This window comes from Chiloscyllium plagiosum, chromosome 27 (genome assembly GCF_004010195.1).
Source record: "Chiloscyllium plagiosum isolate BGI_BamShark_2017 chromosome 27, ASM401019v2, whole genome shotgun sequence".
Classification (NCBI taxonomy): Eukaryota; Metazoa; Chordata; class Chondrichthyes; order Orectolobiformes; family Hemiscylliidae; genus Chiloscyllium; species Chiloscyllium plagiosum.
The window spans coordinates 19933370-19948441 of NC_057736.1; the positions used below are offsets into that span (position 1 = coordinate 19933370).

A 15072-nucleotide genomic window follows, 5' to 3' on the forward strand; every position below is an offset into this window, starting at 1 on the left:
TGGGGGCGGGGGTGTGTTGAGGGCGAGGGGAGGTGCTGCACAGAGTTGGGCGCGATGCTCGCGCGCTGTGTGCTGCTGCAGTCTCCTGAACGGGGGGCAGACTTTAAAAACTTTGAGCCCCAGAGGAAAGGCATTTAATCGATTAACCGAATAATCGATTATCTGAATGAAACAGTGCCTGCCCATCACGTTCGGATAATCGAGGTTCCCCTGTACAGGGAGGACCAATACGGAGGACTTAGAGAATTTGGACATAATCCTTAGGTATTTTTCCTAAGTGGGCGTATACCTCAGATGTGAAAAATGATCTACTTGGGCTGCAGAGTCAACAAGTACTGGAAGATAAAGTGAGGGCAATCAAAGATGCCTCAGCTCTCGCATTTATATTGGAGCTTATGTCTTTCCTTGGGCTGGTAAATTATTAGAGAAAGTTGATACATAACCTTGCCTCCATCCTGGCACATTTGCATCAACTCTTAAAAAAGGGTCAGCCTTGGAAATGGTTCTGTAACCAAGCCATGACCTGCAGGGAAGTGTAAAAACAAAGTGGGAACACGCTGACAGCCAAAGTAATGCTTTGGCAGAAATTCATGGAGGTGTGGAGGGAGGTGAGTGGTCCCAGGGAAAAAAACAAATTAGCTAGAAGGTGACTCCCCAACCAGAAGCAGCCCCTTCCCCCAGCCACAGCACACTGCGAATGGTCAGATTGGATAATTGGAGGACCTCCACCTAGGAGGAACTCCTACCCTCAGGAACGGCCAGTCAATGTGATGGCTGATTGCTTCATGACTCCTGGCAATGCCAGAGTCAGTAGCAGGTGCTGCCAGTTCTGCAAAAAGTGCCTCAAAAAGGCTCTTACGGAAAGGCACATTGTTAGAGGTTTACAATTAGAAGGGATTGATCGCCTTGGGATGGGGAGGGGTCAGTTTTGGTCAGGCACATGTCCTGGAAGGAAAGGATGGGAAGGTATCTGGGTGGAAGAGGGAACTTTATGCCCCCCAAATGAGATGTGCCTCTGCTCAACTGGGTGCTTGCTCCAATCAGCCAGGTTTAAGCCTGGGCAGCGTGTTAGCATGGTCAATAGAACTTTTGCCTTACAGAAAAGTGGCAGGCTGGCACATGACCTATTTTACAAGCTAGATGCCACACCCACAGGAGGCGTACATGTCCAGCCCCTTCCTTTCTTCACTATTCCACGTGAGTGAACCATTCCAGGAGTCTGAGCTGGTCATTTCTATCCAAAATGCTTTCCAATAAACCTCATAATTTCTGTTATTATAAAGGAAATGAAACTGTGATCGAAACAAAACCTCAGTGTGTGGACATTCCCTCCACACTGCCGGCAGTATGAAATAAGGAATGTTATTTTAGCTGTAACTGGTTTAGTTTCAGTCTATAAAATCTGTGTGTCTAACCCCATGAGATAACCTGTTCAGACACCTGCACACTATAAGAACAGTCATTATTCCATGTGAACTATAAATCAAACTTTGTATTGTGCTTTCTCTTCATTTTGGAGAAGAAAAACCAGCATTACCTTTGCTGACCTTCCAGTCTACGGCCAGTGATCATCCATCAGATTGCTCACATGCAGTACAGGGAGATACACTGATGGACAGGGAGATACAGTGATGTGTGGAAAGGTACACTGATGTACACAGTGGTACATTGATCTACAGAGAGGCATACTGGTGGACAGTGAGGCACACTGATGTACACAGAGAGGTACACTGATGTACACAGAGAGGTACACTGATGCACGAAGAGAGGTACACTGACGTACACAGAGAGGCACACTGGTGTACGCAGAGAGGTACAGTGATGTACGCAGAGAGGTACACTGATGTATGCATGGAGGCACACTGATGTACACAGAGATCTGCTCACTCTTGTTCTTCTTGTTCCTGAGGTGATGATTCCTGCTGGAAGTTGAATATGGGATGGAGCTGGGCTAAGAATTGCCTTTAGTATACTTCATGTCCAGTACCTTGTGATCATTTAGCTAGAGAGGTTCATATACACATAATGCTCACCCCTTGGATGTGGCAATGAAGAGCTCTTGATATCCATGGGACATATCCCAGCATGTAGATGACAGTTGGATATTTGGAACAGATATTTGGAGAATTACAACAACGTAGCCAGGATCTCCATGTAGGGAAGGAGAGAAGCAAAGGAGAAATAAATTGATTGAAAGAAAAAGGGAGGCAAGGAAATATAAATTGGTGAGATGCTGCTGTAATGTGGACTAGCTCCAAGGTATTTGAGATTGTGTCAGTTACATCTCTGTCCTGTTGCTGTGAGGAAGATCCAGCGTCTCCATACGGGTGGGGGTCTATGGAAAAATCCTCTGGTGTTAAAATCACTCACCTCATTAAATTTACTGGGGCATCTGTTGATCAATCCATGCCAATCTTGAACTGCACTGTAGGTTGAGGTGGTGAGATGAATGGCATGAGGAAAAAGAGGCAGGAAACCCTAAAGAGGATGGAAAGAAAGGATAAAACAATAAAGGTCCTTACACCAACTTTACATTTTTCTGATAGTGTGGGGAGGGGAATGTAGAAAAATTACTGAAGAGATTTCTGACCAGGTCACAGTGCCTGAGTCTCCTACACCAGTAACCTACAAACCGTGGTCCAAAAATCTTAATAATCTATGCTGATATTCCAAGATATTTAATTGTATTTTGTAACTATTGGTTTGAATTCCACGGGTCTGGAAGTTTGTTGGAATGTTCCAAGCACGGATGCCTCATTTATGGATAAATCCTGAATTACAACAACAAGGTCTGTAAGTGAAAGCAGCTTGAGATTTGTGCAAACTAATGTAGACACGTGGCCTACGATGACCCAAGATGTGCATCAAAACAGCTGAGAAAAAAAAAAGACTCAGCTTCTTCTGTAAAACAGATGTTAGAGTGAATATCCTCATCTGAGTTGAATGGGCCTTTGAGGTCAGTTGCAAAGCACGTCTAGAAGATTCCAGCAGATTGCAATCATTCCATGACTGGCAACTGTTACCACCGAAATACAGAGTCGAGGAGGTGACCTTTTGTCCCATTGTACTTGTATTGACTCACTAGATGTGCTTTTCAATTAGTTCAACCCTCCTCTCTCTTTCCTCATTGCTGCATTAAATGTTTCCTTTACAAGGATTTATCCAAAACTCTTGTGAAAGTTACTATTAAACTTGCTTCTATCAACAAAATGTGCCAATACATTTCATGTCTTCAAGTTGGCATTGGGTGATATTCACTTCTGGAACATCTAATTCTGAGTTGGGACCTAATTTCACATTTACATTTGCACTGTTCATTGCCTGACAATCTCCATCTTTTTCTCCTATTTGTTCATGTGATGTGGATATTGTTAGTTCGTTCATCATTAATTTTCTATCCCGAACAGCCATTTAGGAAACGGTGGTGAGCTGCTCACCATATTCCTTAATGCTTGCTCTGTCTTGAAATGCATCTATTTAATTTCAACCTGATGTCCTCTTCCTTCTTTATCTGTTTGCTGTCAGGTTCATCTTAAACTCTTTCTTTCCAAGCTCAAGCCCATTTTTGTTTTGAACCTTTTGTAACACTGCAGATATCTTGATCTTCTTTCCCCCCCAGGCCAGTCAGGTAATGTGAATGAATAACTTTGAATAAAGAGAAGTTGGTATCTTTTCAAAGCTATTCTCCAATTCCTTTCAAAGTCTCGTGTATTCTGCAAACTCAGTCAGTGAGGAACTCCTCACAAGGTTTACAAGGTTGTTTATAAAAAGGCAGCAAACCAAAAGCCCTCCCATGACTCATTCTGATGTAATGGGCTACAAATAATCACCAACTTGTGCATGTGGAACCAGAGGTTTATTTCTGTGGGACCTAATACAGATGGAAAACAAAATCTGTCCTGTGAACTCTGTAAGCTAATTATACACGCTTCAGGTGAGAGAGAGCTGCTCTGAAACAGCTGGGTCTTAGTTTCTTCTGCTCATAATATGAAAGTACACTTAAGATTCCCATATGTTGACATGGATATCTCAATCGTTCAGTCAATATGAAGGAGTACATTGAATTCTGTGAATTTTTATATCTTCCTTGTGTGGTGTGATTTGCTGCCTGAGTACCATAAACTAGTGTAAAAATTCCAAAGGCGTGACCATTTTGGTTTATAAATGGATGAAATGAATGACAAATATTTTGCTACAGAAAATCAATGACCTTTTTTGAAACAAGTGTCCATATTGACAAATGGTGAGTCACTGAGAGCTGCCAGCTATACATTTGATAGATTGCAAGCTCAGAGGAATGGAACTGCAAACCATGCAGTTGCATTCTGGTTAATGCATGACCTTCTTTGATCTTTTGCCTGCCCTGGAAGTGGGTGGGGTGGGGGAGATGTTTCTGTAGGAGCTCCTTCAGTGAGTGCAATGCATCTTCTCTTCAAATGTCCCCCTAATAAGGGAGTGAACATATGGAAAATGGGTACAACCATTCACCCCTCCAGTACCACCCCACCCCCCCTGCTTACTGTCATGTTGAGAATATATCTGTATTAAACTACCCTCCTTCTCCAGATATGGGTACACCAATTAACATTCTCTGAGCTCAATGAAATCAATCTTCTAATATGCGTTTTTGCTGCCAATGCACATTAATCGCGAGCAAAGCACAAGCCACTGAATTATATGGCAAAAAACCCTTTTATTACCCAAATTAGAAAATTTCAGAAAAGCAATCTAAACAGCAGATTGCAAGTTCAGTCAGATGGCAAAAAAAAGACTTCTCTCTTGCACGTTATAATGTGCTTTGGGACATTCCAGCCATTTTTGAAAGCGCTGTCACTTTTGTGATGTTAGAAACACTGCTGTCAGTTTGCACACAGCAAGCTCCCACAAGCAGAATTCAGGGCACAGTTTAAGATGGAGGTGAGGAGGAATTCTTTACTCTCAGATGTGCATTAGCTGGTGGAATTCTCTACCTTAGAAAGAAATGGACGTTAGCTTACTGAATTCATTCAAGGCTGAAGTAGACAGATTATTGATGAGACAAGGGAGTAGAGCATTGAAGAGTGGGGACATGCAGGCAAAAAGGTATATTTGTGGCCACAGCCAAATCAACTATGATCTTATTGAATGGCAAAGCAGACTCAGTTGGCTAAATGGCCCAATCCTGCTCTTAAACTTTATGCTCCTTTAACAGCACGATGATAATGACTCAAAGCAAAGACTACTATAGAGTAAACCATAGCAATGGCCTGCTTCAGCTCTGTGGCTAATTTCCATGATGTGGGTGCTCCTTCTTTTGAATATACCTAAGACAGAAATGGATAGATGTTTGGACAATGAAGGAACCAAGGGATATGGAGATGGGTGGGAAAGTAGAGAGGAAAGAGAAGTTCAGCCACGATTTTATTGAAGTAGCTCTGGCCTCATGGATATGTATGGCCTAACCTTGATCCAATTTTTAACATTCTTACATTTGATTGAGTGTTCTCAGCCACAATTTCTGACCAGATTATAATAGTACCCATTATTGGGTTGAAGGTGCATCATGTATGGCAAAAGCAGACAGTATACCTGCAGTTAACCCTCAGAATAACTGCATCATATCACCACCGGCTGTAGTTAAAGACTCGGGGGTCATAAGTCTAAGATAGCCACTAATAATTACAATAGGGAATTCAGGAGAAATGTCTTTATCCAGAGGGTGGCTTGATTGTGGCACTCATTATTGAATGGAGTGAGGTGAGTATATAGAAGCATTTGAGGAGAAGCTAGATTAGTGCATAACGAAAGAAGGATTGGGAAGATATATAGATAAACTGAGATGGAGTTGGTGGGAGGCTGCTCATGTACAGTACAAATACCAGCATAAATCAGTTGGGGTGGATAGTCTATTTCCATGTTATAAGCATCTATGAAATTCTGAGTACACAGATACTTGTCAAGGCTGTTAGAAAGATTTATAAGCACTGCCCATAAGAATTACTTTGACGTGAAATGACTGTAGTCATGCAAGCATATATCTAGCATCTAGGATCTCTTGAGCAGGAACTGGATGACTGACCAATTAGTCACCTTTAGTTTGCATAGTCTTGGTTGAGGGAGAAATATTGACTTTGATAGGAATGCTCGAAACAGGAGTAGGCTATTCAATTCCTCGAGCCCATAGATTTATTCATTAAATCCTGATTGATCTGCACCTCAACCTTATTTATCTCCCTTTGCTCAATATCCTTTGATACCTTACAAAGCAAAAAACAATCAACTGGAGTTTTGAAGGATCAATTGATCTGAGTACCTTTTGGAGGAAGAGATTTCCAATGGGACTCTCTGATGTCTATCTGACTGGGCAGATATACCTACCTTTCGTGTGAGTTTATGGATTAACATTTGAACTGGAATGACATTCAAGGAGCTGTTTGCAATTTTACAAATGAGTTTGCACTTTTTAATTTGCGCTCTGGGTCATGAAAGATTTTAATTGTCATTTTCACTGGTGGTAGATTCCTTAGTACTGCACAGGAGGATGAGTCTACTACAGAAACTTCCTGTACTCAATCGCTAATTGTGTTCACTTGAGCACATGCTCAAATTATTAAAGCATGATCCTAAACAGAGGAAAATTTACTGTGCTCCCATTTCTGATTCCTATCTATTAGCCCATGCTGAAAAGCTGGGCCCCATCTTGGTTGAAAGCATATTGCAGCTGTTCTGTGCAGTTTGTACAAATACTCTGAAGGGAGAGATTCACTCTGGGTGATAGCCCATCGGTTTCCCTGATATTATGCCTCATGGTGCCCTACCATTCATCTTTCCTCCCACCTAAAATTTGAATCCTTCACACTATCATAATCACTCACGATAAATGTCAACTCTGTGTCTGAACTCCTTTTTGGCTTCTATAGCCCTCTATTCCCCTTCAATTCTTGCCTATTGTGCATCCCCTGATTTCTGTCTCTCAGCAGTGTAACCTTTCCTTCAGCTGCCTAGGCTCTAAGCTCTGGAATTTCATCCTTACATTCACCTCTCTACCTCTTCCCCCTTGAAGATGTGTATCACAGGAGAAAGTGAGGTCTGCAGATGCTGGAGATCAAAGTTGAAACTTTATTGCTGGAACAGCACAGCAGGTCAGGCAGCATCCAGGGAACAGGAGATTCGACGTTTCGGGCACAGGCCCTTCTTCAGGAATGAGCCTCACAGGTCAATATTTCTCCCTCAACCAAGACCACTAGGTGATGGCCTACTGGTATTGTCACAAGACTATTAATGCAGAGAGCAGAAAGTGAGGTCTACGGATGCTGGAGATCAGAGCTGAAAATGTGTTGCTGGAAAAGCGCAGCAGGTCAGGCAGCATCCAGGGAACAGGAAATCGACGTTTCGGGCATAAGCCCTTCTTCAGGTATTAATGCAGAGACCCAGATAATGCTCTGGCAACCGGGGCTCGGATTGTGTCATGGCAGATGGTGGAGTTTGACTTCAATAATAAGAGTTTAATGATGACCATTGCTGATTGTCAAAATAAAAACCCTCTGGTTCATTATGCCTCTTAGGAGAGGATATCTAGCAGCCTTACCCGGTCTGGCCTACATGTGACTCCAGACTCACAGTAATGTGGTTGACTCTTAACTGCCCTTTGAGCAACTAGGGATGGGCAAAAAACGCTGGTCCAGTCAGTGATACCCACTTTATATGAATGAGGTAAAGCACACATTTCCAGTATGGTGGAGTCAGCAAATTGAAATTAATGAGAAAGAAAATATGGTCACTCATGGGCTGGTGCCTGATAAATTAACCATGCAGACCACTGGATTGTTGCTAAAAACCAAATTCGAGAACCATCACATTCTGCCCTATTCAACATTCTCATTCCAAAATCCATGGCACTCTTCGGGAGACAGAACTTACTCAAAACAGTGTTTTCCATATTGCCCCATATTAAAAAATAAAGCAAAGCAAATGATTTTCAATGCTGCTGTCCGGTGTGATTTTAAAACATTGCATTATTTTATAAATATGATATTGTTTTACATTCAGTGTGGGAAAATAACAGTGGCCTGATTTTTTGATTGATCAGTTCCTGAGAATTCACATCAAACATTGACGATGCTGCCAAGGCTACACATTGCAACAGAATAGCAATCACAGAAAGCTCTGTATCACTGTACCATCATGCTTATGTCAATGCTAGCTCCACACTGGAGCTAACAGCTAACAGCCCTAATCCTAGTTTCTTGTTCTTTTTGAACACAAATCGTAGAAAGCCAGCTTGCAAATCCAACAAACCACTAGGAAATTAAATGGTACATTGCAGGTGGGGTGGGGGGTGGGGGAGGGTTCAGAGTAGGCTGTAGTCTTGCTGCAATTACAACGGGCTTTGCAGAGGTCAGAGTGATGTGTACTGACTTAAACCCTTTGCCTAAAGCAGGATTTATTTGCTTTAGAGGGACTGCAACTAAGGTTCACTAGGATTGATCCCTGCCTGAGTGGGTCATCCCTCTGAGGAGATTTTTGAGTGGAAGGAGCCTACATTTTCTGGAGTTGAGAAGAATGAGAGGCAATATTATTGGAAAATTTAGAATTCATCAATGGAGATCTTTTGATTTTTGGACATTGCAGAAATCAAGGGATATAAGGATAGAATGGGAAATCAGCTATGAGCGTACTGAATAGTGGAGCAGGAAGGAGTTTAGGTTTTAAGGAGTCCACACAGCCTACTTCTACTTCTTCTGTTGTTGTTCCCCGCACACCCGGGACAATTCCTTTGATTCCAGCATTTTTTAATTTCCCACCCAAGTCTGAAAAGCCCATCTAACTTTGCTTGCCACGCCAAAACTCCTACAGAGACAGTAGCTGACTCAATGCAAAACCATTTCAATTAGACCAATCAATCTTTAAAATACAGTTCTGACTCATGGCTCTGCTTCAGCAATAAAAATCTGGTCTGAGATTCACAAATTATCTCCAAGGGGAAGCGGGAAAGACCACAAGTTCGTAGTGGCACCAATTTGCATGTTCCAAGATAAGTCTGCAATAGGACCCACCTACATTCACACAATAGAAATGAGTCTATTGCTGAGTGCCAGTGAAGGCAAACTGATTTTGTTTGAAACTTACAGCATAGTAGGAAGTCCATCATGTCTATACTCGGCCTTTTGGCTTGGAATATGTGTAGTTTCTGAGGACCAGAGGAAGAGATTCTGTTCGAGTGCTGCAGGTTCGACACAGCGGACGTGTGCTGGCGGGGGACAAACCACAGGGATCGTGTTGCTAGTCGTCGGAGCTGCTGGAGACCATTGGTGGATCGTGATTGGACGTTGGAGGATCATTTGGGTGTGCTGACCAGCTCTTGGTGGATCTTTATGCTGGCTTATTTTTTTTTATTTCAAAAATATACTTTATTCAGAAAATACTTTGATGATCTGTACAACTGGACATGCCATACATATGTAAACATTCCATTTGTTTGCATACCGAAAACAGAGTAATCATTCCTATTTACAGGTCTGTACGATTACATTTTTAGCTGAGGGGTCAGCAGAGCCCAAATGACTGTGCGGGCCCCCTGTTCTTCCTTAGGCAGGCAGATGTTACACAGTGGATTCTGGATCAATGGTGCTGGAAGAGCACAGCAGTTCAGGCAGCATCGAGGAGCTTCAGCAAAATCGACGTTTCGGGCAAAAGCCCTTCATCAGGAATAAAGGCAGAGAACCTGAATAGTGGAGAGATAAGCTAGAGGAGGGTGGGGGTGGGGAGAAAGTAGCATAGAGTACAATGGGTGAGTGGGGGAGGAGATGAAGGTGATAGGTCAGGGAGGAGAGGGTGGAGTGGATAGGTGGAAAAGGTGCTAGGCAGGTTGGACAAGTCCGGACAAGTCAAGGGGACTGGAAGTTTGGAACTAGGATGAGGTGGGGGAAGGGGAAATGAGGAAGCTGTTGAAGTCCACATTGAATCCCTGGGGTTGAAGCGTTCCGAGGCGGAAGATGAGGCGTTCTTCCTCCAGGCGTCTGGTGGTGAGGGAGCGGCGGTGAAGGAGGCCCAGGACCTCCATGTCCTCGGCAGAGTGGGAGGGGGAGTTGAAATGTTGGGCCACAGGGCGGTTTGGTTGATTGGTGCGGTCTTTCCCCACCGCGCCTTGGCGACAGCTGCCCCAAGCTTCAGTGCGTCCCATCAACACGTAGTCCTGGACCTTGGAATGTGCCAGTCTGCAACACTCAGTCGGGGTCAACTCCATCAGCTGGAAGATCAACAGGTTTCGGATCGCCCAGAGAGTGTCCTTCACCGAGTTGATGATCCTCCAGATACAGTTGATGTTCGTCACGGTGTGCGTCCTGGGGAACAGGCCGTAGAGCACGGAGTCCTGCGTCGCGGACCACCACCTCCTTAACCTCGGAGATGGTGAAGTTGCCTCCTCGCAACAGGATACCTAGGCTGGAGGCGCGGCTATCATTGCCCCCCCTACTAAACTGACGGCCCATGGGTCCACAAGCTCGACCATCTCCTTTAGCTGCTGAGGTGCGGTATCCCACACTCCTGCAGAAACAGGACGTTGGCCAGGAAGGCCAAGGCGCGGTGGGGAAAGACCACCGTGTAACATCTGCTGCCTAAAGAAGAACAGGGAACCCACGCAGTCATTTGGGCTCTGCTGACGCCTCAGCTAAAAATGTAATCGTACAGACCTGTATATAGGAATGATTACTCTGTTTCGGTATGCAAACAAATGGAATGTTTACATATGTATGGCATGTTCAACTGTACAGACCATCAAATTATTTTATGAATAAAGTATATTTTTGAAATAAAAGAAAAAGTCTATGCCAGCTCTCTGAAGGAGTTACCCAGTTAGCCTCATTCCCCTGTTCTTCCTGCAAAGCCCAACAATTATATCCTTTTCAAGTATTTCTCCAGTCCCTTATGGGAAGTGACTTTTGAAACTGCTTCCACCTACTTTTCAGGCAGTGCATTTCATATGACAAACAACTCACTGCTTGAGATCATTTCTCCTTATTTCCCTTCTGGTCCTTTTGTTAATTATCTTAAATATGTGTCGTCTAATAATCATGCTGCCAGAAACATTTGCTATCTATGTCCTCCATCAAAACACTTTGTGTAATTTTAAACACTTCCAATAAATCCCTCCTTAGATCTCTCCCATCCAGGGAGAACAACTCACCTTGTGTTGTGTGTTCATGTAATTAAAGTCCCTCATTCCTGGCACCTTTCGGGGAAATCTCCTCTGCATCTTTGCCAAGATCTGAATATGTTTGTTAATGTTAAATGGACACAATACTCCAGTTGATGTGGGAAGCAACGTTGGGGCAAGAACTATCAGTGGCATGGAGCATTCTCAATTTGGTGCCTGATATCAGTGTCACAGTCAAGTTACAAGTAACATGTGTCAAGTTGAGTAATACTCCGTCTGGTCTATCCCAATATCAGAATAGTAATCCTTAAGGCACCAGTGTGCTACTTCTTCACGTCCTATACAGTTCCCATGCAACTGTTTGATCATTTGGAGGAAAATTTAGTCCCAATGAGAAAGGCTGTGTTTTTTTTTGTTGCAAGCCCATGCCCCCTTGGAATCAGATTGAGATGACCGAACAGACTTGGAAAAAGGATGCAAATGGAGAACAGTCTAACCTGAACCCCCCAAAGACCAAATGCCAAAAAGTTACTGTCCAGTTTATTGTTTGTTTGTGTGTGTTTCTGTGTCTGTGTGTTAGTGTTAATGACTGTGTCCAGCTGTGTTAATATCACAGTAGATTGACTGAAGGCCAGTAAAACAGCTGAATAAGTATACATCCTCTTTAAAATGAAATTGCACTTAGATTGAGAGTGCCTTGAGTGCTAGGAGACTTTCCCCAACACTGTGAGCATTTTGGGGTGGCACAGTGGCTGAGTGGTTAGCACTGCTGCCTCACAGCGGCAGGGACCTGGGTTCGATTCCCGCCTTGGGCGACTGTCTGTGTGGAGTTTGCACATTCTCCCTGTGTCAGTGTGGGTTTCCTCACACAATCCAAAGATGTGCAGGTCAGGTGAACTGGCCATGCCAAATTGTCCATAGTGTCAGGTGCATTAGTCAGGGTAAATGTAGGGTAGGGGAATGGGTCACTCTTCAGAGGGTCAGTGTGGACTTGTTGGGCCGAAGGGCCTATTTCCACACTGTAGGGAATCTAATATAAAGGGAAGTTTCAGGAGAAATTGGAGCTGAAAATTACTGACAGATAGAGAGTGAAAGATGGTCTTCACATTTATTTTTAAAAAAAGTTGGATTAATTGAAGCCTACAATCCTTAAAGGAAAGAAGTTTTTGCAAGGTTTGTGAAGGTTTGTAGCTCAGGTTGAGGTTTAGGGTGTAGGTTTGCTCGCTGAGCTGTAGGTTTGATATCCAGATGTTTCATTACCTGGCTAGGTAACATCATCAATGGTGACCTCCAAGTGAAGCGAAGCTGTTGTCTCCTGCTTTCTGTAATCCTTTGTCATACATCTACATTCTCAGCCTATTATTATGTCTGATCCCAAATGGACAACCAAATTTCAACACCTTAAGGAAATGTGGTCTCCTCTTTTATGTCAAACAGTTCTCTTACCCCAATAACCTTTTATAAAGTCTAGGTCCATCCACGATTGAACAGAATTACTAACATAACAGGTAATGATGATCTGGAGTGCACTGCTTAAAAAGAAAGGCAGAGGTCAATTCAATGGAAACTTCCAAGAGAAAAGGGTGTAAATTTGGAAAGACAGAAAATTTTCAGGGCTATGGAGAGAGGGAGAGAGCAGTGGAATGGGATGAATAGGACACATTTTTAAAGAGCCTGCACAGACATGATGGGCTGAACAGCCTCGTGTTGTAAGGTTGTACGATTCTATAAGACTTGATTGCTGCCACCAGATCACATAATGAGAGATAAGGGAGGCTTTGTCTATCTAGAATGGGACTTGGGCACATTATCAAATCCTTTCAACCATTTGAAGTTTGTGCAATTCTGCTGTGTAGAAACGGGTCACTGAATTTACCTCAATAACAATCGATATGAGTGATCTGTGGCTTAGGCCCTAAACCTTGGAACTGTCTCTCTAAATCCCTCCATCTCTCTGAAGTTGATAACGCTCCTTAAAATCTAACTTGCTGACCAGCTTTACAACATCTGTCCTAATATTGTCTTAATGTAGCTTGAAATAAGAGTGAGGTTGATGATGCTCTTATGAAGTCTCTTGTCTGTTAACAGCAGCACATGAATGCAACTTATTGTTGTTCCAAGAGTCTACAAAAATCCCCAGTTTTACTTTGAGTGATGTTGACTATGAGGAATTAACTGAAACGTTTTCTTTTTGCAGATGCTGCGTAATTGAAAACATGTGTATTTATTGAAAGGCTGTAGAGGAAATTCAATTCTCAAGGGGTTAAAAAACAGTAGCTACAGAAGAGAGTAATTTTTGAGGGAAAATGCTGAGTAGTTGTACGAGAAATTCATGCATGGTGTTTTTATTTTATAGGAAAGTTTCGCTCCACACACCCACAAGCTATATAAGAAAACTACTGACTGGAACTGTAACAAATAACAAGTTATTAAACCCAAAATTTACTGTACAGGCTAGATGATATTTCTTAGTCATTCATTATTTTGTTTGTTCCTTTTTAAAATTTCTTTGATGATTGTTTTATTGATAAGTGGTAAAATGAATTGTTTCGGTAAGGTTAGGAAAATGCATAATAACTTGCATTTATTTCTGGATTTTAAACTTAGTAAAAAAGTTCCGCGGTAGCTCTTAGGAGCCATCAAACACAATTCAAAACTGAGCTAGAGAAGGACATATTTGACGACTGAAAGTTCTGTTAAAAGTATATGAATATTAAGAAGCATCCTCAAGGGGTGAGATTGAGAAGGAGGGACTTAGGCCAGTGCTTCATGTACCTTTTCCTCATATGACCCCATTTCGAGGCTAAAAAAATTGTTATGACCCTCAAAAAGTGATGGAGTGGGGGACGAGTAGACTTATGAGATCGGGGAGGATGCAGGACCTTAAACTTTCAGCTTGCGATCCCACTTGGGGTCCTGACTCACAATTTGGGAAGCCATGGCTCAGGGTCTTGGGGACTGAAAGACAGCTGTGAACACAGCAGTGATGGAACTTGGGATACACAAAAGGCTGAAATGGGAGGAGCAAGGGTAGGAGGAGGAGTAGGGAAATGCCTAGGGAAAGTACTTCAGCTATCATGGGCTCTTCCTGCCTGGATTCTGTCTGGGGTGGGGGAAATGGGTGTCTGCTGACTGCCTTTACAAGGTTGAGAAAGGTGGGAGAAGCTGAAAACAACTCTCACAGGAGATTAGGGAGAGACAGTGCATCCGAGGGAAGGATCTCCGTCCAACAAATGCGGATTTGTGACAGCGCTCCAATTGCAACGTCAATAATCTAACAGACATGCATTTCTGCTGCCATATCTTACCATGCCGATTAATTAAACTTTATAAAGGCAGGGGAAATGCACTAAAGGACAGCAGAGCACAGGAACAGGCCATTCAACCCACCAACACTGCACCAACATATGATTTCTTTCTAAACTATAGACCTTTCACCTCTACGTGGTCTGCATCCCTCTATTCACTGCCTATTCATGTATCTGTCAGGATGCGTCTTAAATGTTGCTATTTTATCTGCCTCCACTACCTCCTCTGGCAGTGTGTTTACCACCCTCTGTGTAAAAAAGCCTGCCTCCCACATCTCCTTTAAACTTTCCCTATTTTACATTAAACCTATGTCCCCTAGTAATTGACATTTTTACCCTGGGAAAAATATTCCAACTATCCATCTATTCATTTGGTAAATCTGGTCACCCTCCAACATTCATGTGAAATCAAACCAAGTTTGTTCAAACTCTCCTCATAGCTAATACCCTCCAAATGAGGCAACGTCCTGGTAAACCATTTCTGTACCCTCTCAAAAGCCCCCATATCTTCTGGTAGTGTGGCGACCATCTTCTGTAGCATAACAAATTTTAGCCTGTAGCCTCATGTTTAGATTAGATTAGATTAGATTACTTACAGTGTGGAAACAGGCCCTTCAGCCCAACAAGTCC

At 43.0% G+C, this 15072-nt stretch overlaps 1 protein-coding gene across 3 annotated transcripts in view; it reads right to left on the bottom strand.

The window, feature by feature from the left end:
• LOC122563625 (transcription factor HIVEP3) overlaps nt 1–15072 on the bottom strand; it is a 393299-nt gene that overhangs the window by 128752 nt on the left and 249475 nt on the right. For all 3 annotated transcript variants that reach the window (XM_043717599.1, XM_043717601.1, XM_043717598.1), the window contains one exon: nt 2371–2478. The gene's annotated coding sequence lies outside the window, so the exon portion shown is untranslated. The remainder of the gene's footprint in view (nt 1–2370; nt 2479–15072) is intronic.